Here is a 26,969-nt window from a genome sequence, read left to right as displayed (position 1 = left end):
GCCTTGGGGCTAGGGCAGGAGCAGAGAGACCAGATAAGAGAATACATGCAATTCAGCTGAAGTAATGTTACAAAATAGGGGGAACTTCCCTGCATTGCTTTATTGCCATAGTTTTAAAATCCACTTTTTCAAAATTTAAAAAATATTACAGGGGTTACAGTTAATTAATTATGGCACCATGTAAATAGAAAATATTGACTTTACTACATCTGAAAGACATTTTCATAGGAAGCATTTCATTGACATTGCTTGTAGAGAATAACTTCACATTGCCTGGCTGGTGTGGCTCAGTGGTTGAGCGTTGACCTATGAACCAGGAGGTCACAGTTCAATTCTCAGTCAGGGCACATGCCTGGATTGCAGGCTCAATCCCAGTGTGGGGAATGCAGGAGGCAGCCAATTAATGATTCTCTCTCATCATTGACATTTCTATCTCTCCCTTCCTTTCTGAAATCAGTAAATAAATATTTTTTTAAAAAAGAAAGTAACTTCACATTTGCTGAAGATAGGCTGAGGCCAGGGCAGAATGAGTCAGTAAGAATTCTCTGAGCTGTATTTTTCAAATAAGAATTTACTTGATAATTTATCAACTAGACAATATGTGGAGTGAAAGACAGAGCTCGCACATCCAAATTCATTTTGTAGTAGCATTTGCAATTGTGATTAAGGAGAGATGTACTGAAGTAAATTCCTATTTGCTTAGGAAATGACAGCACGTGATTTACATTTGTTAATTTCTTAAGTGTTAGTGAAATATGTATTGGTCCACTAATAAACATTTGCAGAATATTTTCCACAAATTCAGTAACATCTTTTCTGTATGGTATCCCTATTTTTATCTTAAATGTGACAAATTATATAAAAGATGAGATTCCTCATCTTTAGTGTAGTCTTCAAGTTTCTTAGTATATTAAGTAAAACTTTATCCAAAGGTCTTTTAAATCTCTTTCTAATTTCACTAAGATCTGAAAAGCTATTTTTAGGATCTTTCCACTTTATTAAATTGGCTTTGGAAGGGAATCAATATTTTAAAATGTTTTCTTTCCCTTTTGTAATGTTAGAATAAAACAGAGAAGTGTTGAGATCTTCTTTTTTCACCTTTAGGTTTCTCATGAATCTCATAGCATTCCAGTTTCCTGAATCCTTAATTGAAGGACCATTCTAGGCACTGTACTATGATCATAGAGCTTCATAAACTGGTGTAATTGAACAGACTTCTTGTGTGGTATTTGCTCCTTAAGGAAAACTTGCTCTTTCTTGTTCAGCTTATTTTCACATGAAGGGGTGTTTGAGAAGCAGCATATGTCTTTTTTTCTTTTTTTGACAGCTTTTTCTTTATCTTCTCCTTTAGATTTCTCCTTCTCTTTCCCCTCACCCTCCCTTCTTTCTCCTTCTCCATTATTACTATTATTATTATCACTAGAGGCCCGGTGCACAAAAATTTGTGCACTCAGGGGGGACAGGGGGTCCCTCAGCCCAGCCTGTGCCCTCTCGCAGTCTGGGACCCCTCGGGAGATAACGACCTGCTGGCTTAGGTCTGCTCCCGGGTGGCAGAGGGCAGGCCCAATCCCTAGGTGCAGCCCCTGGTCGGGCTCAGAGCAAGGCCGCTTGGGGAGTTGGGGCACTGCCCCCTGTCATGCACAGAGCAGGGCAGATTGGGAGGTTGCGATGCCACCCTCAGTCATGCTCAGGGTAGGGCCGATTGGGGGGTTGAGGCACCAACCCCTGTCACACTCAAGGCAGGGTCGATGGGGAGGTTGCGGCGCCACCCCCTGTCAAGCACAGAGCAGGGCCCATCAGGGGGGTTGGGGCTCCGTACCCTGTCATGCACAGAGCAGGGCCAATCAGGGGGTTGGGGCGCTGCCCCCTGTCACGCACAGAGCAGGGCCCATCAGGGGGGTTGGGGCTCCGTACCCTGTCACGCACAGAGCAGGGTCAATCAAGGGGTTGGGGAGCTCCCCACTGTCATGCACAGAGCAGGGCTGATCAGGGGGTTGAGGAGCTCCCCCCTGTCACTCACAGAGTAGGGCCGATAGGGGAGTTGGGGCACCGCCCCCTGTCACACTCAGGGCAGGGCGGATCAGGGGGTTGGGGCGCCTTCCCCTGTCACAAACAGAGCAAGGTGGATAAGGAGGTTGTGGACCCACCCCCTGTCACACACAGAGCCGCAGGGCGATCAGGGGGTTTGGGCACTGCCCCCTGTAACACTGATCCCAGTGCCAGGAGGCCTCTCGGCTCTGCTGATCCCGGTGCTCGGAGACATATTACCCTTTTACTATATAGGATAGAGGCCTGGTGCATGGGTGGGGCTGGCTGATTTGCCCTGAAGGGTGTCCTGGATCAGGGTGGGGGTCCCCACTGGGGTGCCTGGCCAGCCTGGGTGAGGGGATGATGGCTGTTTGCAGCTGGTCACACACCCTTCAGGGTGAGGGTCCCCACTGGGGTGCCTGGCCAGCCTGGATGAGGGGATGATGGCTGTTTGCAGCTGGTCACACACCCTTCAGGGTGGGGATCTCCACTGGGGTGCCTGGCCAGTCTGGGTGAGGGGCTGAGGGCTGTTTTCAGGCCGAATGAAGCTCCCAACTGCTTCTTTTTTTCTTTTTTCTTTTTTATTCTGGGCCAGCTTTAGCTCTGGCTCCAGCTCTGAGGCTTCTGCTGCTGAAAGAAGGTATCTGGTTTGTTTCGGTTCTATAATCGAAACACTGTATAACTCCAGCTCTAAGATGCCGGCCTCGCTGAAAGCAGGTTTCTGGGGGTTTGTTTAGCTTCTATATTCGTTACAATGTTTCTTAAACTGCAGGCTCAGAGGCCAGCAAAGCAGGCGGGGAGCGTTGGTTTCCTCTGTCACTGAAGCAAGCAAGCCTCATGTTAGTTTCAAGCTGCCTGGATGCCGGCCGCCATCTTCGCTGGCAGTTAATTTGCATATCTCACTGATTAGCCAATGGGAAGGGTAGCGGTCGTACACCAATTACCATGTTTTTCTTTTATTCGATAGGATTATCATTATTATTATTAAAAGGATCTAGATCCTACCCCAGTAAGACTGACTACAATAAAGGTGTCATCAACATCCCCATGGCCACAACATAAGGAAATCCAGCCCAAATTAAAAGCCATCATCTTCTAGAGCAGTGGCTCTCAACCTTCCTAATGCCGAGACCCTTTAATACAGTTCTTCATGTTGTGGTGACCGCCAATTTCATTGTTACAAATTGAACATAATTAAAGCATAGTGATTAATCACAAAAACAATATGCAATTATATATGCAATTAAGATGGTCTTAGGCGACCTCTGTGAAAGGGTCGTTCAACCCCCAAAGGGGTCACAACCCACAGGTTGAGAACTAGGGTTTCATTTCTTTGACCTACACCTAGATATTTTTCTTTCTCATTTAAGTCTACAAAGGTGCCCAGCTGGCATTGCTCAGTGGTTGAGCATCAACCTATAACCAAGAGGTCACGGTTCAATTTCCAGTCAGGACACATGCCTGGATTGCGGGCTTGATCCACAGTGTAGGACATGCAGGAGGCAGCCGATCAATGATTCTCTCTCATCGTTTATGTTTCTATCTCTCTCTCCCTCTCTCTTCCTCTCTGAAATCATATATATATATATATATATATATATATATATATATTTAAAGGCAACCTTCTTCACTTTTATATCTTTCTAAGATCCTAGGAACGTAAGTCTCTAGTCTATAAATTCACTCATTTTATGTAATTTATATGTACAGCATACAAATACAGTGGTATCAAAAATCAGAAAAGAATAGTCATTATATGTTAGGATCAGATATCATTTAGAGCTACAGTGAACCCTCCAGATTTTTACCAGCCATTTTTATTTTATTGCTGAGGAAATTAAAGGTCTGAGGAGTTATGCAGCCCATTCCAGGATACACAATAACGTGCACGTACCGAGTTAGAACAATGATATCTCCACTGCCATTTGGTGTTTCTGCTACCACCCCACAGTGATCTCACCTACATAACTAGCCATAGTAACAGTATAATGAAACTGTATTTGGAAAAGGAGAATTAAGATTATGTTGATGATGGCAGTTATGTTACTAATTGCCTGCTTGGATATGCCATTCCTATTTTCTTTTATGCAAATTACCATAATAGACAGAATACAAAGCACTTAAACAGATACAGTTGATGTCTGGGAGGAACTTATAAGGAAGAAATTACCATGAGTATTATATAAATAACTTCCAGAAATGTACCCAATTATGGACCATTTTCAAATGAGGAAAGTAAGCATTCGCTTTATAAAAAAAAAAATAACTACCAAGGTTTTCTTTGGTTTGAAAAAGAAGGAATCACAGGAGGTTCAAGAAAAGTTGAATATGCCCTTTTATTTTTGTTTTAAGGAGAATAAAAATTTTCAGTGATGACTGCTATGTAAACTTTATAATGTAGAAAGTCATAAAGGCATAGGAATTCTTAGAGAGAATCCAATAAAATGGTAATTCAACAGTGAACTCCATTTATTGCATTCTTATTTTGTGACAGATGTTTCTTGGTTCTGGTGTTAGAAGAAAATAAGACCCAGTTTCAGATCTTTAGAACTTCAAAGTCTAGTTGGGAGACTATTATTGAAATTAACTCATATAATTTAGTAATCTAGTTGCTGCAATGTAGATAGAAAACATGATACAGAAGTACAAAAAATGGAAGTAGTTTACTCAACCCGTTAATATCGAGAAAGGCCCTGCAAAGGAAGTGGTGATTAATATTGTTGTCAAAAAGTAAGAGTTTACCATAGAAATGGGAGGAATATTACATCCCAACAGGGGAAGCAGTCTGCTTGATGGTATAAGGGATGGGAACATCAAACAATGTAGTATGTTTGAGCAAGGGCAAAATTTTTCCCTTCTGGGTTATGCTAAGAATGTTACAGGAAGGCCCAGCTGCTGTGTCCCAGTGGTTGAGTGTCAACCTATGAACCAGGAGGTCAAGGTTGGATTCCTGGTCAGGGTACATGCGCAGGTTGCAGGCTTGATCCCCAGTGGAGGATGTGCAGGAGCGGATCAATGATTCTCTCTCATCATTGATGTTTCTATCTCTCTTTCCCTCTCCCTTCTTCTCTGAAATTAATAAAAAAGTATATATTTTTTAAAAAAGAATGTTACAGGTGGAGAAGATGTAGAATTAGACAGAGACCAGTATGTGGGAAGTCTTGCTCTACATATGCATCAAGCAACTTTTGTGGCAGAAAGAGACTTGACTTTGGGTGGTGAGTGCATGATGAAGTATGCAGATGACGGGTTATAGAGCGGTACATCTGAAATCTATATGGTTTTTATAAAATATATTTTTATTGATTTCAGAGAGAGAGGGAGAGGCAGAAACATCATAGATGAGAGAGAATCATGGATCAGCCACCTCCTGAACGCCCCCTAGTGGGAATCAAGCCTGCGACCCAGGCAAGTGCCTTTGACTGGAATCGAACCTGGGACCCTTCGGTCTGCAGGCTGACGCTCTCCAGGGGTGGGCAAACTTTTTGACTCGAGGGCCACAATGGGTTCTTAAACTGGACCGGAGGGCCGGAACAAAAGCGTGGATGGAGTGTTTGTGTGAACTAATATAAATTCAAAGCAAACATCATTACATAAAAGGGTACGGTCTTTTATTTCAATAGTTTTATTCATTTCAAACGGGCCGGATCCGGCCCGCGGGCCGTAGTTTGCCCACGGCTGCAGCCACTGAGCCAAACCAGCCAGGGCATGAAACCTGTATGGTTTTATTAATCAATATCACTTTAACAAATTCAAATAAAAAGAAAAAAATATACATATGGGTGGACAAAAAAAGAAGAAATGAGCATATCTGGGTTTGTTTGGGTGAAATCTGTTGAAGCAAAAACTCAGGATCATGAAATATATATATATATATATATATATATTGCAATGAAAAGTAATACTTTAGGAAAGACAGAAAGTCATCTACAATTGCATCATCATTTACTTTGACTTTCTTGAAAGGTAGTGACATCAGACTTTCCTCTACATGCTCCTCCTCAACTCATGTTTCCTTGAATCCCGCCAACGACAACAACTGTTCTGCCATCATGCCTATAACTTTGTGACCCGAGGAGATAAGAAGCTTTTAAAGTAACCCCTCGGGGACCCAGGCAGTTTTGCTCAGTGGGTAGTGTCAGCCTGTGGACAGAAGAGTCCTGGGTTCATTTCAGGTCATGGGCACATACCTAGGTTGCAGACTTGATCCCTGGTCCTGGCCAGGGAGCATGTGGGAGGCAATCATCAATGTGTCTCTCTCATATCGATGTTTCTATCTCTCTGTCTCCCCCGCTCCTTTCTACTCTCTCTAAAAATCAATGGGAAAAAAATATCCTTAGGTGAGGATTAGCCAAAAAAATAAAAATAAAGTAATCCCTCAGCAAATAACAATGCAGCCAGGAAAAGAGAAAGGGCCAAAAATGGATGTTGAATGGGAGGCTCTGTGTAAATTGAGGAAAAATGAGGAAAAGGGAGATGCAGCAATTTGTTTGAATGAGACTAGGGGACTAGGACCTAAACTAAGACCCTCAGAGCTGTATTTTAGATTAAAAGTACAATGTAACAGTAATTTGAAGCAAGGCGAGTGGAGCAAAATATAATAGAGTCCAAATTGACTGTGCCTTTTCATAAGCAAAGGTCATAAACTAGTGGCATTTTCTTTATAATAGGAGCTCTATAGGGAATCTAAGATCAATGCTGGATATAGATTTACTTGCATTAAACATGCTGATTGTACACTATTTTTGAAAGGTTAAGAAAAGATTTGAGGATCCTAATGCAATGGAAAGTGTTTGCTTGATTTCTTTTTTAATCTGACTAGATTGACTCAAACCCTAGACTGAATCTATAAGGTAATAGTTGTAGCAGACACAGTTGGTGTCCCACTCATATACTCTCATCATTGCCATCTTGGTTAATATCTGTAGACTTTACACTGTCAGCTCTTGAACTTATGGTGGGGTTTTTTTGGGGGGGTGGCAATTTTATTATTATTTATTTCTTGACACTATTACAGATCTCCCCTATTTCCCCCCCCCACTTTTCCCACAAATGGAGGCATCTTTTTTGCAAGCAAATTTGTCATTTAAGTCTACAAACAGTCAAATGGTTAAAAAGCACCCAATAATTGCCCGACCAGCGTGGCTCAGTGGTTGAGCGTTGACCTATGAACCAGGTCATGGTTTGATTCCCGGTCAGAGCACATGCCCAGGTTGTGGTCTCAATCCCCAGTGTGGGATGATATGAATCAATACCACCCTAACAAATTTTTAAAAAAGAAAAATATACACATGGGTGGACAAAAGAAGAAATGAGCGTATCTGGGTTTCTTTGGGTGAAATCTGTTGAAGCAAAAACTCAGGATCATGAATCATATATATATATTGCAATGAAAAGTAATACTTTAGGAAAGACAGAAAGTCATCCACAATTGCACCATCATAAACTTTGACTTTCTTGAAAGGTAGTGGCATCAGACTTTCCTCTACATGCTCCTCAACTCATGTTTCCTTGAGTAACTGATCAATGATTCTCATCATTGATGTTTCTACCTCTCTCTCCCTCTTCTTCTCTGTAATCAATAAAAATATATTTTTAAAAAGTACCCAATTTCATAAAATCACACAAAAAGAGGACAAATGGGCACCATCTGGTGACTATAACCTAACATAGTCTAACACTTTACCAATATACACTGAGTGGCCAGATTATTATGACCACCCCCATCAGTACAATGAAGTGAATTAGTTATGCAAATAATAATAATAATAAAATCTTAAGAGTATTTGCTTAGGAAGTTTTCAATATTCAGTACTTTTGGAAGTGTCAATGAAGTACTGATGGGGTGGTCATAATAATCTGGCCGGTCATAATAATCTGGACACTCAGTGTACTTTAACCTCCAAAACTTAGTGGCTTAAGACAAGAACCAGTTAGCTCACAATTCTGCAAACCACCAGTTGAGGCTGGGCTACGCTGGGAAATTCTTCTGGTTTCAGCTGGGCTTCTTCATGGGTTTCTGATCAGCTGGCAGATTAACTGGGAGCTGCCTGGCTTTCAGTGACCTTTGCTAGGATGACATTTTTCTGTTCCACATTCTCCAGAGGCTAGCTTCTATTGTTCTTGTGGCTGGGACAGGGTTTCAAGAGAAAGCAAAGATTTTTTTTCTTTTAAGAGAAAGAAAAGTTTTCTTTGAAGCTTAAGCTCAGAAATAGCACAATGTAACTTCTGCCACATTCCATGGGTCAAAGTAATAAGGGGAACAGCCCAGATTCTAGATTTGGGATAATGAACTGCATCTTCTAATGGGAGAAACATCAAAGTGAGTTTGCAAAGAGTAAGTATTCAGGAAGGGGAGCATAATTGAGTCTCTATTTTTAATCTGTTTACACAATACCAAATTAAAATTAAATGATGATCAACAGAAAAAATGGAAAAAAGGAAGCAAAAATATGTTTTGTGTATATTTCAAAATTGTATCTTATAAAAGTTATATATTAGTTATAAAATAATACAAAATATTTACCAAAATGAATCATAAATGTGAGATATTTTTCTATGAATACTTTTGGAAGTACCTAGGGAGGGCAGTGTTAGCCAAAGTTAAGAAGAATGAAAACCCTTAACGCAGGCTTTGATCTCAATTATCTACAAGTTATTAATGATCAATGTGGAACCAACCATATTTGTTATGAATAAAATGCCATTTAGAATCACTTTGAATATATACTATGTGTCTAAAGGATTATTTTCTTTTAATAGCCAAATCTTAACCTCTGAAAAAGATGAAAATAGAGTGGAAATGGTGACAGGTCCTTAATTCTGATAGAACTCTAAGGTACTCTCTAATTATAATTCCAATTGGCCTATTACAGTAGGAACAAAAATATTGATTTTATTCATGCAGCTCATTATCTCTCTCTTCTCTATTAATATGAATGACTGAAGTTTGCAGTTTTCCCAATTTCTCAAAACATATTCTGGACATGGAAGGAGGGTCAGTTTAGCCTTAGCATTCCTAAACTAGCCATGCTAAATCAAAACTCTATAGCTAAGGTGAAAAAGTGGGAATGATGGGGTATTTGTAATAGTCATTTAACTTTTGAAATATAAAAGCATTTTGGACTTTTCTTTATTTCCTATTATGCCACAGATAAATCTGTAGATGTTGGAAAACAAATACTTTCTTTAAGTCATACAGAGTCTCCAGTAAAAGGAACCCCCCATCCCCCACCGACACACACACATATACACTAGTTTCACATAGTGATCTTTCTGTTAGGCATTCTGTAGTATGTTGATGCCAGTAAAATCTATAATAATAAAAGTGTAATATGCTAATTAGACCAGACAACTAAACGACCTTCCAGACAACCTTCCAGACGTCCTTCCAGACAACCTTCTGGATGAAGCCAGAACTGCAAGGGTCGAGACAAGCCGCCGTGGCTGTGAGGGCCAAGCCCCTTGCATGAATTTTGTGCATCGGGCCTCTAGTATTTTTATAATATGAGGTGAACTTCCTCCTAGAAAAGTGGAGAGAAAAATATGATTATTAGGTGGATAAGAAGTCAGTCATAATAATAGATGCCATTTACTGACCACTATCCACAAAGGTCACAGAGCTAGAACATGGGAATATACGGTCTCTGGGCCTCTCAGGTGGGGATTCTGTGTCTGCACCCACCCGAACACTGCCCACATTCCCAGCTGGGTGGTGGTCCCGGGGCAGTCTGGGCAATCCATGGGCAGCAAGCAGTGAGGGTCACAATGACAGATGATGTCAAGTAGCAGCACAAGGACCTGGAGGCTCTGGAGTTCATCTACCCAGACTTCTTTACAGTATTAGCAAAAAATGCTCCCAGCTTCACCATTACTATGACATCTACGTATTCTCCCAGCAAAATCTAGAAGATAATGATGTCTCAGGCATTTGAAATTCTTAGCATTACAAGCAGAAGAAAACCTTGGTATGGTGAGGATCTTTACTTTAGTGACAGCTGTGCAAGAAAATTAAATGATAGAGTGGATCAAATTTAAAAACCAGAAGCAAAAAGAAAGAAAAAGAGCAGAAGAAACTGAAAAACAATTATTTTATGGCACTCCTGATACAATTGGGAATTTCTTAAGTTGGAAAGCAAAGTCTGATGCAGAACTCTTGGAAATTAAAAAAAAAAAAAGTGAAAGTAGAAGAACAAGCAAGAAAAAATAAATTAAGCCATAGCCAGTTTGGCTCAGTGGATAGAGCATAGGCCTGTGGACTGAAGTGTCCCTGGTTTGATTCTAGCCAAGGGCACATGTCTGGTTGTCGGCTCGATCCCCAGTGGGGGGCATGCAGGAGGCAGCCGAACAATGATTCTCTCTCATCATTAATGTTTCTATCTATCTCTCCCTCTCCTTTCCTCTCTGAAATCAATAAAAATATGTTAAAAAAATAAAAAAGAATTTAAGTGGAAAACAGCTATTTGAAACAGACCATAATGTTGACACATCTGATACTCAGTTCTTAGAGGATGCTGGAAATACTGTGGAGGTAAATGAGTCTGTGTTCCAGGAAATGGATGACTTGGGGCTGGAAGATGATACGGATGATTCAGAATACAATCCTGCTGACCCAGAAAGTGATGTGACTGATTAATGGACTATCCCCGCCTGCAGAGAGGCTTGACTGCTACCGCAACTGTGGCAATGCTGGCAGACTGTTGATTTTCCTTTTTTTTCTAAGAAAAAATAATTTTCAAAACAATATTCTTCTGACAGCTTTCATCATTGAACTTAATGAGCTGACCTTAAATTTTCAAATAAAAAGAAGAAAATGGGGCTACAATAGAATTAATAGTGTATTCAGTTGGTGTTACCCACAGTAATCAGAAATCTTTAAAAAAAAATCCTTAAGCATGTAAAGATAATTTATATTGGAAGAATGGAACCTTTTCATTTGTTTAGAAATTTTGAATTCCTTTTTCATTGAGATGATAGGTTTTTTGTATATTAAAAAGATTACTTTTCATCTCTTAAAATTTGAAGAAAAAACAAAAGCACTTATGCTTTCCCTATGCTTCAAACATCCTCTCTGGCCTTTCCCCTTTACCTTCTTTTTAAAATATATTTTATTGATTTTTTACAGAGAAGAAGGGAGAGGGATAAAGAGTTAGAAACATCGATCAGCTGCCTCCTTGCACATCCACTACTGGGGATGTGCCTGCAACCAAGGTACATGTCCTTCACTGCAATTGAACCTGGGACCCTTCAGTCTGCAGGCTGACACTCTATCCACTGAGCCAAACCAGTTAGGGTGCTCCTTTACCTTCTTACTTTAGAAAAACCAATGAATAAAATCCCCAGTGTAGTCAAGTATTCTCATTGCTTGACAAGAACATAACTAAACACTAGTTTTGAGATCTATAAGAGCACATGGGACAAACAGTGGATCAATAGTTAAATATCTATGTATTTGTTTTTTTACACTTATCCATTATTTCTGTATATATGAACACACATTCACATAGATAGAGGAGATTTTTTCTTAATTTTTTTGCTGTATTATATTTTCTGTATGATTTATTTTAAAACTTTCTATTATTGGATATTTAATAAAAGAGTGAATTAATTTCTGACATCTGTATATTGCTTGATTATTTCTTCTTGGGGCTGAAGAAAAGAGAAGGCAGTCAAGGAAAGCGACATAGAATGAAGAAATGCAATTTATTTCTGCCAAAGAACCATCATTGATTGTGATAGATGAGATTTTGTTTCTGTTTTTAATTGTACTAACTTCTGTCAAAGTAAACATTCGGGATCATCATATATGAGTATGAAAAGAAGTAAACTTAACATTTTGAACTTGATCCTATCAAATTACAGAATATAAATGATATATTTCTGAAGGGGAAAAATGGTAAAGTTAAAAGTTTCTCCCAAATATCTTAGCATCTATAATTCAGAACTTCCACAACTACAACATAATTCATTTTCTACAAACCCATAGCAAAAATAGCAAATCTTGTTCTGCATACTTACAGGCTTCCTATCTAAATAACATCAGTAGCAGTTCCACAGATGACCTCATTTTGAGAACTGACTTGAAATATTAAACTGTAGAAACTGCAAACAACTCCCAGCATCCCAAGTGATACATACAAGTGTGAGCTGAGTGGTTGAGTAGAAGGGGATATGACACACTGTTTTTGAATATGTCTACACCATTGCACAAATTATGACCTCTATCACTGCAGTGTTTCTGACTATTGGTTAAGGGAAAGCAATCATTCTGGTAGTTTAAATTCTGTAAATATAGAAATACTTTAACAACATGAAGTAGTTGGACAAGTCATCAGTAACTTTAGACATTATGATGACAAATGTTTGGTTTGTTGATCATTTCTTTTCTTACTGTAAAATAGAAGATATGACCATCAGAAGATTTAGCTTTGTCAGAATCGCTGTGGGCTTTATAAAGGAATAAGAATTAGAATTTTACATATATATATATATATATATATATATATATATATATATATATAGTTGGTTTATTTGTTTAATCCTCACCCGAGGATATTTTTTTCTTTTTTTAAAAATATATTTTATTGATTTTTTACAGAGAGGAAGGGAGAGGGAGAGAGAGTTAGAAACATCAATCAGCTGCCTCCTGCACACGCCCCACTGGGGATGTGCCCGCAACCAAGGTACATGCCCTTGACCGGAATTGAACCTGGGACCCTTGAATCCATAGGCCGATGCTCTATCCACTGAGCCAAACCGGTTAGGACCTGAGGATATCTTTCAATTGATTTTTAGAGAGTAGAAGAGAGAGGGAAAGACAGAGAAATATCGATGTGAGAGAAGCACATGGATTGGCTGCCTCCTGCATGAGTCCTGACCAGGGCCTGGGCTGGAGAGGAGCCTGCAACCACAGTAGTGCCCTTGACCAGAATCAAACCTGGGACCCTTCTTCAGTCTGCAGGTCAATGCTCTATCCACTGAGCCAAACCAGCTAGTGCTAGAACTTGATATTATATAACTATTAGAGGCCCAGTGCACGAAATTCTTTCATGGGGGAGGGTGTCCCTCAGCCCAGCCTGCACCCTCTCACAATCTGGGACCCCTCAGGGGATGTCCAACTGCCAGTTTAGGCCTGATTCCTTCAGTCGGACATTCAGTAGTCAGACATCCCTCTCACAATCTGGGACTGCTCGCTCCTAACTGCTCACCTGCCTGCTCGCTCCTTACTGCTGGGCTAGCCACGCTGCTGTGGAGGCAGGAGAGGCTCCTACCACCGCAGCTGCGCTCACCAGCTGTGAGCCCTGCTTCTGGCTGAGCAGCTCTCCAGGTGTGGGAGCGCACTGACTACCAGGGGGCAGCTCCTAAGTTGAGCGTCTGCCCCTTGGTGGTCAGTGCATGTCATAGCGACCAGTCATTCCAGTCATTCTGTCATAATGGTCACTTAGGCTTTTATGTATAGAGGTGGAACATCAAATAATTTCCCAAGTAATATGTAGAACCCTGAATGTTGATATGATCCCCTCTCAAAAACTAATGTATAAAATGCATTAGGCTCATGGTTTCTTTGTTTTTTTAAAACCTGATTGATTCTTCACTCCTTTTCCATACAGAGCTTTCCAAATTCCAGGTTTGCCTCCAGAAATAACTATGGATGCATGAAATGTGGTGTCTGCATCCACTCAAATTGTGCTGTTTGTTTGTGGTTCAGTCATAAACATGAATGAAGGCAAATCTGAACTTGGTGAAATCTACATTTGTAGCCAGAAATTAATGAATCTAGACTAGCCTCCTTTTATTTTAACCTAGCCCAAACTTCTAAAGCCTTTTTCTTTTCACTAGTTATCTACTTCATACAGCTAGGTTTTGTTTCCTAAAATTCTTGATAGGAACAGTCAAATCCATGGATGTGTCTATCCAGGTTGCTACTAGAAATAATAAGTATAGATCATTTTCCTAATATATATCAGCAAAAATAACCAAAGCTATGAAAATAATACAGCTGCATTCAATTATATCAAGCAGGAAGTCTCACTGTTTTCTTTCAGACTATATAAGTCATTTAATGATTACTTGTATCCTTTTCCCAGCCATAAACATGATTCTGATTCTCTCTAGATTGAAATGCTCCTTGGGAAATTTCCTTCAGTGAGCCCCAATCCAATCCCTTTTCAGAAACAATCAATTTCCTTTTCTTTTCTCCCTTTCTAAACATTTTTATGGACCACAGTGACACAAGGATACATGACAAAGGGTTTTCCTGTTGCTATCATAGCTCATGGAAGATGCAATTTGATGTATGTATGTAGTGTTGGGAATTGAGAGTCATTTGATGGTTTCTGGAGATAATCCCATTTGAATTTGTATAGGATGCTCTCCTAAATCCAGTTTTATATGGTTCGTGATTACTTTACAATGCCTTTTTATACTTTGTTTAGCAAATATTTTTACAACAGGTGTAACCTTTTTTTTTTTCTAAATACTTGCTACTTGAATTGTGGAACACTCACCAGGAACATCAAAATTTCCTAAAATTGTTAAAAATGTCGACTCTCAAACCTTGCCCAGACTTACTGAGAATCTGTGTTAAAAACAAACAAAAAACCTCCTCAACTGATTCATATAATATGCATATTAAAGTTTGAGAAACACTGTTCAAAAATATTTTCTAAAAGGAAAAACAAATTTTTATCCTATTTTGCTTTTGATATACTCACTACTCTTCTTTTTTTTCCTACTCACTACTCTCTTTCATCTTTGACTAGATGCTAACTCTTCAAATTACTTGAAACATTTGCTAGTTTTCTTGCTTCTTGTAGACAGACACCAAATTAAAAAGTTATCATCTCCACACAAATACTTTTTCTACATTTACATTTGGCATTTTATTTTCTGGGTCTAGAGCTGCACGCTCACATACAGTAGGCACCAGCCACATGTAGCAATTTAGAGTTAAATAAACTAAGATATAAATTAAGCCCGGCCAGTGTGCTCAGTGGTTGAGCATCGACCTATGAACCAAGAGGTCAAGGTTTTATTCCTGATCAGGGCATATGCCCAGGTTGCAGGCTCGATCCCCAGTGTGGGGTGTGCAGGAGACAGCCAATCAATGATTCTCTCTCATCATTGATATTTCTATCTCTTTCACCCTCTCCCTTCCTCTATAAAATCGATAAAAATATTTTAAATACAAATTAAATTTCAGTTCCTCAATCACTGTAGTCCTATTTTAAAGTACAGATTGAATATTGGATAGTGCTGATATTGACCATTTACATCATCACAAAAAGTTCTACGGGACAGCAATTGTTTAGAGACTACTATATTCCAAGTTAGGCTTTGAAATGGTCAGTTTCAACACCTTCCAGATCAGACTGGCAGCTTCAGTGAACCAGGATAACCAGTTGAAAGAGAAAATCTATTTAACTCAAGGGATTATTCCCAGTGCACTTGGTCTATTTCTGAAATATCAAACTATTTCATGTAGGTTAGAAGTGTAAGAAGAAAAGTAAAATAAAATGCCTCCTCTTCTCACATTCCTCTACCACAATGGTTCTTAACGTGGGGCACATGCACCACGAGGGGGGAACAATTTGATTTTTAAGGGGGCAATTTGAGAATGGGTTCTTAACAGTGAATATTTTGCATTTCTTATGGTTCTAGGGGCCTCATGTACAGTATATAAATATATATTGTGACATATTTATGCATTTCAGTTCTCTATTATATGTTTTGAAACTTTATTTGCTATGTTTTCATATCACTTCATATTATTATTATTTTTTTAACAATTTCTAGTGATTTCTTCCTCAGTGCTTCAGCTGTCCTTTCATTCTTTTATTTTTCTCTTTCATGGATGCCATGTTCTTTGGAAGTTTGTTTAGACTAAGTGAATGGCCTTTTAGGCTTCCTACAAGTGAACAGGAGTCACTTTTTGAATAATCAGAATTATATGTCACAGGGGGACATCAGGATTTTAGAGATGCTTAGGTGAGGTGTGGCCAAAATAAGGTTGGGAACCACTGCTCTACCATTATATGGAGATCATAACAAGAGCATCCTACTGGAATGGGGAACTTGGAAATGGGAGCAGAGGCTCCAGTTTCCAATCACTGAATGTGTGAGACTAGGTAAATTACTTAACGTGTCCGAGTTTGAGTGTATTTATCTATACAATCAGGATATCACATTTGGTGACCTTTAGGCTCCGGTCCGTTTGTGTAATTCTCAAGACCATGAATTAGAAACTTCTAGTGCAGCTACCCCAAATCAACCCTTTATTACCATGGATATCATTTAATGAGGGATGTGCATTTGACATATATCAAACACAAGTGCTAGGGTTATATATGATTTTTTGAAGTATCTGCTTTCAAAGAAATGATCATCTAGAGTGGTGGTCCATAAAGTGAGTGCTTACACCTCAGAGGAGACCAAGTTGATACACAAAACTAAAGGAATGATATGTTAAAATTACACTCTATATTCACTGTTTATTTAAACTTGGAAGAATTTTAAATAAAATTCTATTTAAATTTTATTTAAAATTCTTCCAAGTAGGATGCATATATGTGAGTGAAATATTTTCAAGGGATATACTTATCAATATATATACATGTAAACATATGCAAAATAATGCATATGTTTATTAGAAGTACATGTTAAGAAAGTTTTAAAGTTTACCCAGCCAGTATGGCTCAGTGGTAGTCATGTTCGACCCATGAACCAAGAGGCTGCCAATTCGATTCCTGGTCAGGGCACATGCCTGAGTTGCAGGCTCAATCCCCAGTATGGGACATGTGGGAAGCAGCCAATCAATGTTTCTTTCATTGATGTTTCTGTGGCTCTATCCCTCTCCCTTCCTCTCTCTCTAAAATCAATAGTTTTTTAAAAAATTTAAGTTTTGGAGTGGGCTATCATAGAAGTTTGGAGAGCACTTGCTTAGAGGAGAGGTAAACAGGAAAATAATAATACAGAAGATGTGAGAAGAACTGCTTTAACAAGAAGATAGGATTCAATAAGTGCACAAAAGAGGGACCATAACAATGAGTGGGGGTCAGGGAAGGGCAGCTTTTCAGATGTAGTCCTTGACTTGAATCATCAAAGTGAGGTGCAAAGGTTGTCAGTAATGTAAGAACCAAACTTGTTCAGTGTGCCTGTGAGCTATATATAAGGGAGGGGTGAGCAATTAACCTGGAGAGGAGGCCATAAACCATAAACATATATTGTATAGTTTTCCAGAATAAAAGGAAGTTTCAATTTTAAAATGTTTCTCAGTGTTTCAGCTGTCACCTTTTCTTTGGTCAAAGTTAATTTTTTCTTAAATATTAATTTTATAACTTGGGATTACATCTATATGACTTTTGAATCATTTCCAAACTTCTACACAGAAGAAAGGGAACACTGTGAAAACTTTGCAAGTTTCCATGTTTTATTAAACTTGTTCAAGTTTAGTGCAAACACTGAAGAAAACTTGAGACCTCTGGAAATTTCTAAGACTTTTCCAAATGCTTCCAAACATAGATGTATTCTAAACAGTAGGCATTCATCATGGTTAATCTTTCTAATTCCAGTGTTTAGCATTATTTTTATTTTTACCCTCATTTTTATTATTTTTGCAATCCTAATGTTTAGAGAATAAGAGCTAACTTGGGACTATGACCTTGATTTTTCTCAGGAGAAAAAGGAAAAATTAGGATTTTTCTACACCATGTTATGTGACTTACATTTAAGAAAAATGATTGCATGTTTATAATACCAATACATATTTCAGTATATACCAATAAAATATAACTATTACCCAGAATAACTTTATTAACCTATTAATTTATTAATTACTATTAAATTCATTAATTTAACAATTGTGAAAATCAGGGAAATTTCAAAATAGATTTATGTTTAAATGATCTCATAAGAAGCTACATTTCCCTGGGAATATATTGCCTACTCATCTGAAATACTTAAGTTTATTTAAGGGTACTAGATGGTTAACTTTTTTCTGCCAGACCATAAATAGCATAAGAAACACCATTGCATTTCCTGTTTTATTCCCTTCACTGCTTGTAGGCCTCTGGGCTTGGAAACTTAACTAAAAAATACATGATCACAATCAGATTAATACTTAAATTGCCTATTTTATTTATTTATTTATTTTTGGCTGATCAACATCAATTCACTCTTAGGTTTGTATTGCAGAGGAATTATATCTACCTAAAGACCCTGTTAGGAAATATCCACTACTGATTATTTCTAATTTTCAGGCATATTGAAAATAATATTAACCAACTCTAAACATTCTACTTATTAATAAGGTTCCATAAAGTTTACTTTAAACTGTAAGAAAGACATATGTATTGTAGACTATGAGTTCAAAAATTGTATCAATTGTGAAATTGCATCTCAGCAGATTTCTTAAATAACTGGGAAAGTATTTTATTCTGAGTTCTGTCAACTTAGTTGAGCATGAAAAGCAACCTTTTTGTGATATTTTCTATTCATTAAATTCAAATAGCATAAAGAAAAATTTCCTTTCAGAAATTGTTAAAGAACAGTTGCAACTCTACTACTTCTATTATTGATTCCAGGAGTAGCAAAACTCCAAAAAAATGCTGATGAAGGAGAAATTCTTTACACCTTGCTTTATATGGCATATTTCCTTGTTTTTTCTCTATTCTACAAAATTGTTTGTAATATCAAAGCACTTTTTAATATATTTTATTGATTTTTTACAGAGAGGAAGGGAGAGGGATAGAGAATTAGAAACATCGATGAAAGAGAAACATTGATCAGCTGTCCCCTGCACACCCCCTACTGGGGATGCGCCTGCAGCCAAAGTACATGCCATCCACAGGAATCGAACCTGAGACCCTTCAGCCAACGCTCTATCCACTGAGCCAAACCAGTCAGGGCTCAAAGCACTTTTAATTATGAAGCAGAAGAATGAAATGCTGCTTAATAGATTTCAGCTTTCTGTTAACAGTAGATGATATTTGGGAACCCATAAAATTTTATCCAATTCATATCTACATTGATGACACTTACCTTAGATTACAAGCTCTAAAGAAGATGTGATCAGCTATGATAGACTTTAAAGTATAAATGAGCAATCACATTTTATTTTCATATAATATCTTAGGATGTTAAAAATAAATTTATATTTAATACAAAATGTTTATGACATACCATGGTCTGTCCCTTACTAGGTCATTACTCAAAATATGTTTTTTCACAGGTCCTTTGAAAAATTATGGTAACTCTTTTCAGCAATTTAACTGGGGTTCAGAGAAAATAAGGCAGAACAGTGAACAAATACATAGTAAAACACTATGTGGATATCTAAGCCAGATTTTCTGAGTTCTAGTATAGTCAGGGCTACCTCTGTTCATTTGAATAGGTATTTAAAATTTAACTTTTCTTCCTTCCCAAAACTTTAAGTTCATCATAATTTGTGGATGCCATATATACAGACATATATAAGAAAATGTTACTCTCCTTGGCAAAAAATTAATAGATTAGTCAAGGGGATAAAGTACTTGGAATAAATGAGAATATGTAGGTTTTACCTTTGAGTGTCTTGTGATTTGCTACATAACCTTGAGAAAGTTTCTTTTCTTTCTCTGTACCTCTGTTTTCTTAGTTATCCTTGTAAAATTCAGGTCTCCAGAAGCATAGTACAGAAGGCAGAATCTCAGAGGGAAGGTGGGGGAGGGTGAGTGGGTGGGAAGTGATCAGCCAAAGAATTGTATGCATATATGCATAACCCATGGACACAGACAATGCGGTGGTGAGGGCCTGGGGCAGGGGATGGGTTGGGGAGGGGGCTAGTAGAGGAGGTCAATGGGGGAAAATGAGACGGGACATATGTAAAACTTTCAACAATAAAGATTTTAAAAAAATATCAGGTTTCTGCTACAATGATGCTGCAAAACAACTCCTAAATTTCAATGGCTTAAAACATTTTCTCTTGCTGACAGGTTTTCAGGTCAATCAGGTTGGCTTGGTTTCAGGCTGTGGGTTGGATCTAGGTCTCCACAAGTGTTTCATTCTGTGAGGAGCAGTTATTTTTGTGGCTCATGCACAGAAGGACAAGAGGCCAAGCCAAAGCACAGCAACACAGTTAAAGTTTTCATTGGCATCACATCTACTCACTATTCATTCATTATCCAGAGCGAGTCATATGGAGAAGCTTAAAGTCAATGAGGCAGAAACATAAATTCCACCTCTTTTATTAACAGGCACTACACAATTGCACAGTAAAAGCATGTGTGAAAAATTTTATTAGAGGGAAGGAATGAAGAATTGGGAATAGCCCTAGCCCGGTAGTTCTCAACCTTGGCTGCACATTAGAATCACCTGGGAATCTTTTTAAAATCCTGATTTCTGGGCCTCATCCTCCGGAAATTCTGTTTCTTTGTTACTAATGCTGTGGCCCCACCCCATAACAAAGAAAGAGAATTTCTGGAGGATGAGGCCCAGAAATCAGGATTTTAAAAAGATTCCCAGGTGATTCTAATGTGCAGTCAAGGTTGAGAACTACTGGGCTAGCCAGTTTGGCTCAGTTCATAGAGCTTTGGCCTTCCGACCAAAGGGTCCTGTGTTCAATTCCAGTCAAGGGCACATACTTCAGTTGCAGGCTCCTCCCTGGCCCAGGCCTTGGGGGGGAGGGGGCGTGCAGGAGGCAACCAATCGATGTGTATCTCTCACATCGATATTTCTCTCTGTCTTTCCCTCTCTCTTCCACTCTCCCTAAAAATCAATGGAAAAATATCCTCAGGGGAGGATTAAAGAAAAAAAAGAATTGGGAACAATAATTAAATCTACTCCTTTCCTCTTCAGTCATTGGATATGTAGCTGTGCTTTCTTATATGAAAAGTTGTTTTAACCAACTTTATTTTAAGATGCCGCATACTACATGTAGCTTTAAAAATGATGTGAATATGTAAAGATCCTATAGTAGAACTATGGGTATATTATTAGGCTAATAAAAAAGTACACCTTAGAAAAATATGTTTACTTGAACAAATGTTTTGTTTGAGTGATGAAACTATGGAAATGCCTTTTTTTCTATTGTATAATACTCACATTTTATATATATATATATATATATATATATATATATATATACATATATATATATATATATAGTATTTTTAAAAAATGAAAAAGACTTTATCAAAATACATGTAAATAAAAGAGAGTGTCCAATTAAAAAAAAAAGAAAAGAAAAATAGCTCAGATGGCGTGGCTCAGTGGTTGATCATCAACCTATGAACGAGGAGGTCACAGTTTGATTCCCAGTCAGGGTACGTGCCTGGGTTGTGGGCTCAAACACCATTTGGGGGCATGCAGCAGGCAGCCAAGCAATGATTCTATCATTGATGTTTCTCTCTCTCTCCCTTCCTCTCTGAAATCAATACAAATATATGTTTACAAAAGAAAAATATGTTTTCTTTTAGAGGATTAAATTTTAAATCCATAATATGTGTCTCTGATAGCATTAATTATTCATTTCCTCAACAATGTCATTTTATTTACATTATTTCAAGAAGTAGAAATCTTACGGAAACCAAAGGATTATATGAATAGATATGATTTTTTATTTAGTTCTCTCTATCTCTTTTGCTAAATAGGGCATGCAGTTTTCTGGACAGTGCATAAAGCAAAGCAATCCTGACTGGTACCAAGTTGGCAGGCAATTTGGTTTTAGTCCTGTCTGGAGATTGTTTGTGCATTCCCATACATTTCAGCTCTGATCCTCTAATGGTCATCTGTTATGCTGTGATTACATGGATGAACTGCAAAAGATCATTTGACTAAATTGTCAAGTTAAGGGCACAGCATATGTACAAAGGAACAATGTTACAACTCAAAATAAAATAGGCTGTGATTTACAATGAAGTTTGACACTTTAAAAATAATGCAAATACTCCACTTTAAAAAGCCTACCCATGAAAATATTCAAGGGAATACTTTTCTGCATTGTTGAAAATCTCAACAGATTGGTTAGATTCAAGATGCATTTGTGACCCTAGCCAGTTTTCTCAGTGGATAGAGCATTGGCCTACAGACCAAAGGGTCCCAGGTTCAATTCCTGTCAAGGGCACGTACCTGGATCGCAGGCTCCTCCCCATCCTGGCCCTGTGGATATTTCTCTCTGTCTCTCCTTCTCTCTTACACTTTCTCTAAAAATCAATGGAAAAATATCCCCTGGTGAGGATTAAAAAAAAGATGCGTTTGTGGACAGAAATACCTTTCACTCCTATAGTTAGTAATATTGAAGCTAGAAAGTGCTGAGAAGTCACATAATAGCTTTTATAGAACCTGATGGAGGTGAGGTTCGTGTGACATTTTTTCTACTCTACTAAGAGATGAAAAATTGCTTAGTCCAAGCTTTTCCAAGGAATATTATATTTCCTGGCTTGAAACACCATCACTGCCTTCAGTGCCTCCTTCCATCTATATACATAAAAGTCTAATATGCTAAGTGTCTCTCTGCCCATCTGACCAGTTGGTATGACATGCACTCACCACCAGGAGGTAGATGCTCAATGCAGGAGCCTCTGAGCTGCAGTGACTTGGCAGCGGTGGTTCTCAGATGATGCACCCCGAAACCAGAGAAGAGGGAGCCCGATTCCTTTCAGGGCCAACCAATTCTACTTTTGGCCATGGATTATGTTGTTGCTGGGGCACTGTCGGCCCTGAATCTGGTTTACTGCACACTTGTGTTTGCATTCCACACCCTGTACGACAGCAACTTTGCAGAGTGCCTTCTCATATTCCAGAACCCCTCAGGGGAAGTAAGAGAGCCAGTTTTGGCCCGATCCCCACAGGCCAGGCCGAGGGAGCCCACCTGCCAGAGGAGCCCTGCTCACTCCGCAGACACTGGTGAGGGACTGAGGGAGGTTGGCTCCAGGGCATGTCTAGCCCATCTAGCCCAGTCCTGCCACACCAGCCACCTTCTAATTTATTTCTTTCAATGTGCACAAATATTTGCACTGGGCCACTAGTGTAATAATAATCAAAGATAAAATTTGACAGAGATCCAGTGATTCTCCAATAATAGATACAAGAGATTGAGCCTAAATCCAACCTCTTTTGGTATATAAGACTTGTTACCCTATTCCAGTGGTCAGCAAACTGCGGCTCGCGAGCCACGTGCAGCTCTTGAGCCACGTGCGGCTCTTTGGCCCCTTGAGTGTGGCTCTTCCACAAAATACTGACTTCTGCGCATGGGCCACGAAGTTTCAATCGCACTGTACGTGCACGCCCGCACGTGGTATTTTGAGCCACACTCAAGGGGCCAAAAAGCCGCACGTGGCTCAAGAGCCACAGTTTGTTGACCACTGCCCTATTCTCTTCCGCTAGCTTTGTAGAAGCATGAGATACCTTTTTCACTCATGCTTTATCTGGAATGTAAACAAAGATTGCATACTTCCTAACCATGCCTTGCTTTTGATATCTCTATGTTCAGCTCCCATGCATAGGACAACATGGACACAACCTAACATCTGAGTTCCTCTCAGAATCCTAAGGGCATTTCATTTTAATATGCTTCTTATCATTTTCTCATTGTTCACTATCACTTAGTGAGGTTTTTTAAAAATATTTTATTTTTCTAAATATCTTTTTATTGATTTCAGAGAGGACAGGAGAGGGTGAGAGAGAGCTAGAAACATCAATGATGAGAGAGAATCATTGATCGGCTGCCTCCTGCATGCCCCCCACTGGGGATCGAACACACAACCCAGGTACGTGCCCTGACCCAGAATCATACCCAGGACCCTTCAGTCTGCAGGCTGACACTCTATCCACTGAGCTGAACCAGCCAGGGCTAGTGAGGGTTTTTTAGATGATCTAAGTGCTTTCCATGCATCATACCACATGTATTATCTACTAGTTAATTGACCTCTGCCTAATTATCTTCATCTAAAAATTGAAAATTATAGTGGTAACCATCTCCTGGGGTTGAATTGAATAAAATGATGGATGTAAAGTGCTTGGAAAAAAGTACCCATCATATAGTAAACAATCCCATATAATAAAAGGCTAAGATGCAAACAGAACAGTGGAACAACCAGAACAACTGAACAACTGGTCGCTGTGACATGCACTGACCACCAGGGGAGGGTGTGTGGAACATGGTGGGCGATGGCCCTGGCGGGATGGTGGAGCAGATGAGCGGGGCGCCAGACCAAGGCTGGGCGCTGGGCGCTGACATAGGGGCAAGCTTCTGGTGGTTACTGAAAATGCTGTACTCCTGCATGCTGCAGCCCCACCTGGCACTCACACCTGCTGCCAGCGCCAGCCCCGCTCACACTCCCTACTGGTGCCCAGTGCCGGTCCCAATCACTCGGCACCACAGCAGGTATGAGCTGCGGCTGCTGGCCCTGATCACCTCTGAAGACTTCTCCTCTCCCCCCTGCTCCTTAGGGGCAATCAGCAGCCACCACTCACACCCACTGACAGCACCGACCCCACTTGCACCACTGCTGGCACCACTGCTGGCGCCAGCCCCAATAGCTATTAGCCATCAGCAGGTATGAGTGGGGCTGGCACCGTCAGTGCGTGGGAGCAATAGTGGCGGGAGCAGGGCTGCCGGCAGACAGGGGACCAGGGGCCATAGTGGGAGGGGCTGGGCGGAGGCGCAGAGGATGGGCTGAGACCCACCCCTGCGCCTACTGTGGCCCACAGTTCCTTTCAAGGTGCACGAATTCATACACTGGTCTCTAGTAAAAATATAAAGTATTTCCATTCATACATTTAAAAACTAGATAGAAGCATCTACTGCATGGCCAAGCCCTGTTCTGGGGACTGGGAATTCAATTTTGAAAAAGATAGACATGATTCCTATTCTCATAGAGTTGACATTTCAGTTAGATGACAAACAGATAAAACAAACATGATAGACACTAGTAACAGAATTATTTTGTAAATGAGATTTAATCTGAGCTAAGATATATAATTTGCTGACAATCAGAAAGGTAAAAGGTAGTAGAGCCTGGATTCGAAGCTAGGATTCTGACACCCCAAAGACCAAACTTTAAGCCTGCCATTATCCCCATGCTGTTATGCTCATTATAATCTCTGAAATATTTTCCCACTGCTGTCTTCCTCTTTTTCCCTTTATACTTCATCCTCTGAAATCACTACGCCACATCGTTACCTTTACTGAAACTTGATTTTCCTTGGGAGTTTATCAGTTATGACAGTGTTTCTCAAACTTCACTGCATATTGGAATTACTTAGGGATCTTTAAGACAATATTAATGCCTGGAATACCCCCCAGAGATCCTGATTGGATTATTCTGGGTTTAAGTCAAGTGAGTCCAACATGCAGCCTTTTAGAATGATGGCTGCTAATGCTCTGTATGTATCCAAAGTGTGGTCATCAGGTTTCCTACTTTGATTTCTCTCTTGGGAAAACTTCCTGAGTTCTTTGGAAACTCGTATTATTAGGGTCACTCCTGCATTTTCTTTGGTCAAATTGGATTTCTCACCCTGCCAAATCATCCCTTTAGCACTTTCAAAACTCTAGATATCTAATGTACATCCAGTACCTTGATTCTGGTATCTGTCTCCCTCTAAATGACCCCGTATTGGCTAGTCTGTCGCTATCCAATCTCTTCACTACATTAAAGTCAACCTTGCATTTTCCCCAGTGAGCACTCCATTATTCTGGCCCCATTGCAGCCAAATTTCTGAGAAGTGTCTATCCATTGTGTTTTCACTTATTCATCTTCCAATCATCTCTAATAGCTGCATTTTTATTCAATTTGCATCTGTGTGTGTTACCAGAATATAGACAGTACAACTCAGGTGATGTAAACAGAATACAATTTTATTTAGGTCTCACCATGCCCACTTTATTCAGTGGGATAATGTAATGATACACCTGACCAGGACTCATGTTGGCTCTTTCTTATATCTAGACCACAGGATAGTATTGAAATTTTTTAAATAAATATATTTTTTATTGATTTCAGAGAGAAAGAGAGATGGAGAAGGAGAGAGAAAAACATCAATGATGAGAGAGAATCATTGATTGACTGCCTCCTGCACACCCCACACTGAGGATCGAGCCTGCAACCCAGGCATGTGACCTGACCAGGAAGTAAACTGTGACCTTCTGGCTCATAGGTCGATGCTCAACCACTGAGCTACACTGGCTAGGCCAGTCTTGAAAATTTCATACTCCCAAAGACTGTAGACTGAACCCAATGCAGCCACCAAAATCCTGTGGTTACAAACACTTTAAGCTTTCTCAAGCAGGAGTCAAGCACAGCTTCTCTATATCTCAGTACTACAGACACAGACGGAATGTTCATATGAAAGTACCCAACTAGACATGACAAAGGAGGGAGAGGTGGTGAATCACAAATCACCAAAGAAATCTCTTCCTTCTCTCTTATTTGACTTACTTTTATAATGGAATGGAATGGAATATATTACACACTTATAATGGAATTCATTCTTATATTATTTTCTTCATTGCTTCACCTGACCCACTAAGATCAATCTTAACCCAACCAGATATCATGTGCCCTATGATGTGACGTAATAAATTATCCTTACTAAAAAAAAAAAATTGAACCTAGATCAAATCGGCCTCTAGATTTAATTTAGAGTTTATAGAAAATATATGGTTTTAAGGAACAAGTTAAATGATACTACTAGAAAGCTTGGAACTAAAAAAAAAAGTAAGAATCTTTATAGGACAAATGACCTAGTTTCTCCAGAAAATCAATTTCAAGAGGAAAAGGAAGTGGGGATGTGTGTCTCTTATAGAATAAGAGACTTAAAGGACAAAAGAGCCAAACATGATAAGCAGATCTTGTTTGGAACCTAATTAAAAAGAAAACAAAAACAAACAGCTAGTTGTAAAAATCATCTCTGAGAAATTCAGAGCATTTGAATATTGTCTGATCATTAGATGTCATTAAGAAATT

The 26,969-nt window shown here is 39.2% G+C and overlaps 1 pseudogene across 1 annotated transcript; it reads left to right on the top strand.

Moving 5' to 3' along the window:
* The first annotated feature begins 9,997 nt into the window (after nucleotides 1-9,997).
* LOC308512147 (RWD domain-containing protein 1-like) lies at nucleotides 9,998-10,663 on the top strand (annotated as a pseudogene). Its single transcript has 2 exons — nucleotides 9,998-10,253; nucleotides 10,487-10,663. The product of its transcript is annotated as an RWD domain-containing protein 1-like (transcript).
* The last annotated feature ends 16,306 nt before the right edge of the window (nucleotides 10,664-26,969 follow it).

This window comes from Myotis nattereri (genome assembly GCF_964212035.1).
Source record: "Myotis nattereri genome assembly, chromosome: X".
NCBI classification, from domain to species: domain Eukaryota; kingdom Metazoa; phylum Chordata; class Mammalia; order Chiroptera; family Vespertilionidae; genus Myotis; species Myotis nattereri.
Note: the sequence above shows the minus strand (reverse complement) of the source record. Positions and strands in the feature narration are given on the sequence as shown.